Genomic DNA, 7,056 nt, shown 5'->3' on the forward strand with positions numbered 1-7,056 from the left:
AGTTTGAGTTTGGGCTTGGGGCTGTGTGGGCGGAATTCAGGGTATCCTAGCTAGGATCCAAGCACCCTGAAAGCCCAGAAGGACTCGGTGGAGGGGTCCTGACTGTGCCTGCAAGCTCTGCTGTAACCTGTGTTCCTGTTGTCCAATAAACCTTCTGTTTTACTGGCTGGCCGAGAGTCACTGTGGGTCCCAGGAAGAGGGGTGCAGGGCCGGACTCCCCCACACTCCGTGACAGCAGCTCAGTGGTTGGTCCATAGAGCAGCATCCTCCACTGTGATCTAGGGGCCCAAGAAGTGACTCTCTGACTGGTTTCAAGGAGGAATCCCAACTCCTCCAAGGTTTACGTCTTTTGAGACCTCAGGCTCTGCTTCTGAGCCATCTTACAAAGAGGAACCTCAACTAGGCAGTTTGATCTGGCCTTCCCGAAAGAGTACTGCAGTGTCAGCTCTTCAGCGTCTGCAGATGTTCTGGGCCAATGGCTCTCTCCAGTTACAGCTGCTGACACTGGTAGAGTTGCAGAGGGCAGGACTTGGTCTTTTGTGGTGGCCATGGATCACAGGGCTAAGTCCATACCCACTGCATCACATGGAAAGGATGAGATGAAAACAGCGTGACAGCCAAGTGTGCATGTCCTACTCCCAGCAGCAGGGCTGCCCGGGGAGAGGGGAGCCAAGTGGGGCAATTTGCCTGGGGGCCCCACAGGGGCCCCCATGAGAGTTTTTCAGGGCCCCTGGAGTGGGGTCCTTCACTTGCTCTGGGGGCCCCGGAAAACTCTCACGGGGCCCGGGGCCCTGGAGCTTCTTCTGCTCCCGGTCTTCGCTGGCGGGGGGTCCTTCTACTCTGGGGCAGAAGGACCCCCCACCACCGAATTACCACCGAAGCGGGACCCGCCGCCGAAGTGCAGCCAGGTCTTCGGTGGTAATTTGGCAGCGGGGGGCCCTTCCGTTCCAGGCCTCGCTGCCAAAGTACCCCGAAGACCCGCGGCGGAATTACCGCTGAAGACCTGGCTGCACTTCGGCAGCGGGGGGCCCTGCTTCGGCGGTAATTCGGCGGCGGGGGGCCCCCACCACGGGTCTTAGGGGCACTTCGGCGGCGGGTCCTGGAGCGGAAGGACCCCCCCGCCACCAACTTACCGCCGAAGCGGGGGCCCCCCACCGCCGAAGACCCCAGGCCCCCAGAATCCTCTGGGCGGCCCTGCCCAGCAGAGCGCCAGTCTGGGCACCTCCTTGCCAGAGAAATGCTGATGCTTGGAGAAGGCTCCGGGAAGAAGAACAACAAAAAAGGATCAGGGATATTGAATGGGCTGATTTACAAGGAAAGGTGGGAGTGAAATATGTGTCACTTGGCTAAGAGCTGACTACAAAGGAGGGGGAATGATGCCAGACTATAAATGTTTGATGGGTGTAAACAAGGAGGGAAAAAGGTTATTTAGGGTGGGTCCAGGGCATAACTGGGACCAATGGAGAAAAACAAAACCCAGTCTGAACCCCTCAGGCACTAGAGGGTTAATATCACATTGCTGTCTGGTGGCATCTGAGCAAAGGAGCAATTTCTTCACCAAGTAAGAATGCTATTGCAGAGCCTACCTGCTACACGGGAATGGATTCGGTGACAAAGCTCCCTGTTGTCAGGTCATGGAAAATTTCTCCTGAAAGAGGGAGAATAAGGCGGAATGCTTCAGCCCCTTCTCAAAGGCCTTCGGAGGCAGTGGGACGACACCCAATGGCGTCATTGGATCGGGCCCTATGTCTTCTCTTGGAGCTTCAGTGGATTTTTCTGGCCTTGCAATCTACGACTCTCTGAATCTCTCTCTTTTGTGACACTAGGAGGAAATTGCGATAGATGCTCAGAACACAGTACCCCCCATGGGGATGTACTGGGCAGGGGTGCAGTCTCTCTAGGGAAGGGCTGACCACCCCCTTGCTTGGAGCATTTCAAATCAGGCTCTAATAAGTACTCACATCACAGAGTTTAAAGCCAGAAGGGACCACTAGCTCCTCTGGTCCAAACTCTTAACCCAAATGAAACATTAATTTCATGTCAATCAAAATATTTACCTGAGCCAAAATGAAACTCTCTCATTTTGCCAAAAAAATCCAATTTGTTTGTTTGTTTGAGGTCGGCCCAAAATTATGATTTTTTTTTTCCAGTTCAGCCACCAAACAGAAAAACTGGGCCCATGAGCAACACAACCTAAAAGGGCTTTACCATGTGTTATTTCCCTGGGGCAAAGCAAACACAACCAAGAAGCTCCTGGCAATCTCCTTGCGAGCAATCTCCTTGCTAATTAAAGCAAGTACCAGACAAACATGGGGAAAATGCCACCCAGGATCTTGTTTGCTTGAGCTTTAATTAAGCTGAGTGAGGCTAATGCAGCCTAGGGGGGAAGTTAGAGGAAAGAATTGCTGGTGTGTATCTGACTGCCTAGCCCTGCCTGCCAGGGGATCTGCCCACAGCAAGCTGCATCCCTCCTTTAGCTAACTGCAGCTAAACCTCCCTCCCTCCCTGTTTGGTGTGGTGTTGGGGAAGCACTAGGGGGTGCTGTGCAGTGAGGAATGGGGGGTTTCTGGGTGCCTGGGTCCTGCCTTCCCTCTACCTCTCTTCCTTCGGCTGCTAAGGCCTGAGCTCAGTGAACTGGGGATCAGGCCCCAACTCCCAGCACCTCCTGCAGCAGGAACCCAGCAGAGCGGGGAGGGTCTGCGGTGCTGCTCCAGGTCCTGGCAGCTGAGTGGGGGCCCTCCAGCCTAGCAGGGAGTCTCCTTTTGCCCAAGCGGAAGCAGCAGCCTATGGCTTTAGAGCGGCTGGGTCTGAGCCCCTATGTCCTTGGAACACTGGCAGAGAGAGAAGGGAGAGAGAGGCCCCTGTTGGGATTAGCTTGGTGCCCATTCCCAGCAAAGCTGGTGAATGGCCATCTCCAGCCAAGGCCTGGTTGTGTTGAGTAGCCCATCCTGCTCCACACAGCCGTGAGATGGTTTCATTCCAGTGGGTGTGACTCACCTGGCAGCCAGCAGCTTAAGGGATACTTTTCCCCAGCTTATTCATTGGCCAGTGCCAATCCTCCAGCTCAGGACAACACTGAGGAATGCAGCTTCTTAGCCCCCTGTCACGGCCACTGTCAGGGTTCCCTCCCCACTCAACCCGCATGAAAGACCCCCTAAGCTTATTTCTACCAGTTTAGGTTAAAAACTTCCCCAAGGCACAAACCCTTCCTTGTCCTTGGACAGTACTGCTGCCACCACCAAGTGAGTTAGACAAAGATTCAGGAAAAGGACCACTTGGAGTTCCTGTTTCCCCAAAATATCCCCCCAAGCCCCTTTCCTAGGGAGGCTTGAGAATAATATACTAACCAAATAGGTAACCAAGATGAGCACAGACCAGACCCTTGGGTTTTTAGGACACTAAAAACCAATCAGGTTCTTAAAAGCAGAACTTTATAAAGAAAAAAAAAAAAGCAACTCTATAAAATCAGGATGGAAGGTAATTTTACAGGGTAGTAAGATTTATAACACAGAGGATTTCCCCTCTAAGCACAACTTCAAAGTTACAAAAAATAGGAATAAACCTCCCTCTTAGCATAGGGAAAATTCACAAGCTAAACAAAAGATAATCTAACACATTTCCTTGCTATTACTTACAATTTTTGCAATCCTGGGTGCTTATTTCAGGTAGGGTTTTAGGAGATGGTTTTTCCTGCCCTGGTCCCTCTCTGTCCTGGAGAGAACAACAAAGAGAGCACAAAACAAAACCTCCCCCCACAGATTTGAAAGTATCTTCTCCCCTTATTGGTACTTTTGGTCAGGTGGGTCATAACATATTTCCCAGATTTGGACCTTAGCATCCAAAATATGGGTGTTAGCATGAAAACCTCCAAGCTTAGTTACCAGCTTGGACCTAGTAAAGCTGCCACCACCCAAAAAATTAGAGTGTTTTGGGGCACTCTGGTCCCCCCCCCCCCAACAACCTTCCTGGGGACCCCAAGACCCAAATTCCTTGAGTCTTACAACGAAGGGGAATAAACCCTTCCCCCCCTTCTCCCTTCCAGGTGTTCCCTCCCTGGGTTCCTGGAGAGATACACAGAAGCAAGCTCTGTGTATCTAAACAGAGGGACTCCACCCTCCCTATTTCCAGTCCTGGAAACACAAGTACTTCCCTCTTCACCCAGAGGGTATGCAAAGTCAGGCTTAGTAAATCTTAGTGTTTCCCCCCTGACTTATTCCTCCCACCAATTCCCTGGTGAGCTACAGACTCAATTCCCTGGAGTCCCCCTCTAAAGAAAAACTCCAACAGGTCTTAAAAAGAAAGCTTTATATAAACAGAAAGAAAAATACATAAAAATGGTCTCTCTGTATTAAGGTGACAAATACAGGGTCAATTGCTTAAAAGAAATATGAATAAACAGCCTTATTCAAAAAGGATACAATTCAAAACACTCCAGCAACTACACACATGTAAATACAAAAAAAAAACCCAAACCAATCTCTTTGTACTTACAACTGGGAAACAGAAGATTAGAAAGGCAGGAAACAGAAAAAATCCCTCTCATAGCCAAGAGAGTACAGGCACAAGACCAGAACAAAGAACTCACACACAAACTTCCCTCCACCCAGATTTGAAAAAGTCTTGTTTCCTGATTGGTCCTCTGGTCAGGTGTTTCAGGTTACTCCTTTCCAGGTGAAAGAGACATTAACCCTTAGCTATCTGTTTATGACAAGGTGCCAACCAGGTTATTTGAGCTCCTTAACCCTTACAGGTAAAGCAGGGATTTTATGCTACCCTTAGCTGTATGTTTATGACAGCTGCAATCCTGCAGTCAGAGCTGTACAGGTGGACTCGTGCACCCATAACACCAATGGCCTTGGATGCAGCCCCCACACTTTCTGTATTCCTGCTTCCTAGGCCCCATGGCTGGGACTGAAGGTCTCTTGAAAGTGCACTGGGCATGGGCAGGGAGCATTCTTAGCCTGGTTAGCAGGAGGGAGGGATGATGGGGTGGTGGTAGCCAGGAGTGCTGAGCATGGCCCATGCAATGAAAACACCTCTGGACACACTGGTTTGATAGGCTGTCCCTGGAGAGGAAGGGGAGGGCTTTCTCTTGCAGCTGCTGCCAGTGACCTTACCAGTGCGATTGCTTCAGATGGCCCAGATCTTCTCTCGCTGGTCCTGGCTTATTAGCAAGGGGCTGAACGGGAAGGCAGTGGAGCACTACCCCCACATGCTGATGTAATAAACAGACAATTTATCATTGTGACAGCTTCTGTCCTAACAGAGCCCTTGGTTTTCTGAGTGTTGTGAGTAGCACACAGGAAAGGCTTGTGGGTGGGTTTCCCACAGCATAAGAAGCAAGTTGGAAAGAACATAAGCTGTGCTATACTAAAGCGCTGTATGAGTGGCCAATGCCAGCGCTACAGGAGGTGCAAATCCCCCATTACGCCTCTGATTGTGCAGGACTAGGTTGTGGAGAGTGCATTTGATTCCTGACCCCAGCTGACCATCAGCTTGTGCCCCGAAGCATGAGGATGGCTAGCAAAGGGTAGTGCTCTGATGTTTACTGCTGGGGTTACCAGTGTGTTGCCTTCCTGAGAAAGGATTCAAATCAGAGATCCCCTCCACCCTTTGGTGATGGTGATCCGTGGTAATTTAGCAGCATGTAAAGAAAGGTGTGTGTGAGGGAGATCGGCATGGGGAACGGGGAAGAAGCAAAAGCCATGCAGAAATCTGAATGATTTCTCCCTTCTCTGGCTGTCTGGGGAGGACTTTCTTGCAAGCTGACCAGGCCTATCTGTGTGACGCAGCAGGGTGGAATAGTGGTAAGCTAGAGTCACCATACATGGCAGTGCTGTGATGTATCCATTAATGCACTAGCTTTTCTCTCCCTAGACCTGGTTAAGGCCATTAGTGACATGAGTTCAATGGGCTGGGCTGAGTCCACAGCAGCAGTTTTTCCATATCACGGAACCACAGGCTGTTTCTGCTTAAGAGAAGCCTGGGACTAGTATAACTGGGGGACTATAGGTCAAGATGGAGGGGCATTGGCAGAGCTGTGTGTGAAGCCCACCAGGATTGGAATAGCAGGGGCTGCAGGCTGGCATTGAGGGCACTGGCAGAGTTGGCATGCATGCAATCCTCCCTAGCACCTGCTTGCTCTCCCCTGATCCGCCAGCACTTTCAGACTTGCATGAAACTGATAAATATTGACTTATCATAGAGCCACAGTGAAAACACAGCCTGAAGAAACCAGGAGCCACAGGGTTTACGAGCAATGTTAGCCCTGTAACCAGAGACTCTGGCCATAGCAGGAGGCAGCTCTCGGAGCTGTTCTGGTCACAGAATGGGACTCTCCAGGTGCTGCCTGCCTGCTGCATTGGCTGCCACTCACCTTTGAGCACAACTCTTGTAAAGCTCCCCCTAGCCTTTGGCTTCTCAGTCACTCCAGAGTCTCCTCTGGGTTTGTCTTGAGCAACTGCTCCAGTGCAAGACTTGCTGTCCTGCCAGCAGCTGCTATTCCCACAGCAGGCTTCTTCCAGTTTACTTTGAAAGAGAAATCTTTTTAAACTACTAGCTCCAAGATCTGTGCTGGTGATGGGCTACTTCTGCAACGATAGAGTGAAAAGGCCATTTTCCCAAGATGTGCAATAAATGTGTGGGCCTGACCTTTGCCCTAGTTGTACGCTTGTGTTCACAGTTCCCTAGTGTTGTACGATGGGTGTGCTCAGGGTCTCCTGATGTTGTACAGTGTGCTCAGGGTCTCCTGATGTATGGCGGGTGTGCTCTGGGTCCCCTGGTGTTGTGTGGTGGGTGTGCTCAGGGCTTTAGGGGGTTGACAGGAGGCCTTTCAATTGTCCCTGTGGTGATGGTGCCACCGTGTGGTCGTTTCAAAGATGGATGCTTTCTTACAACACCCTCCGTCTCTGTCCTTTCGCCGGCTCTCTTGCCAATACTCCCTAGGTCAGATGCTCCTCTCGTGGCCTGGGCAGCGATGAGCGTCCCCTGGCTTTAACTGCCTGCCCGCGCCCAGGTTCCAGTTCTCAGCCCTGCTCTGCGCGGCGGAGACCAGAG

At 51.2% G+C, this 7,056-nt stretch overlaps 1 long non-coding RNA gene across 1 annotated transcript; it reads right to left on the reverse strand.

Annotated features, from left to right (window-relative positions):
- Positions 1-1,408: 1,408 nt before the first annotated feature.
- Positions 1,409-6,650, reverse strand: LOC127053675 (uncharacterized). The gene is made up of 4 exons (XR_007775102.1): positions 6,377-6,650; positions 5,118-5,215; positions 3,636-3,711; positions 1,409-1,822 (listed from the first exon to the last, which is right to left on the reverse strand). It is a non-coding gene; the product is annotated as an uncharacterized LOC127053675 (long non-coding RNA).
- Between the last annotated feature and the right edge of the window lie 406 nt (positions 6,651-7,056).

Source organism: Gopherus flavomarginatus, chromosome 6 (genome assembly GCF_025201925.1).
Source record: "Gopherus flavomarginatus isolate rGopFla2 chromosome 6, rGopFla2.mat.asm, whole genome shotgun sequence".
Classification (NCBI taxonomy): domain Eukaryota; kingdom Metazoa; phylum Chordata; order Testudines; family Testudinidae; genus Gopherus; species Gopherus flavomarginatus.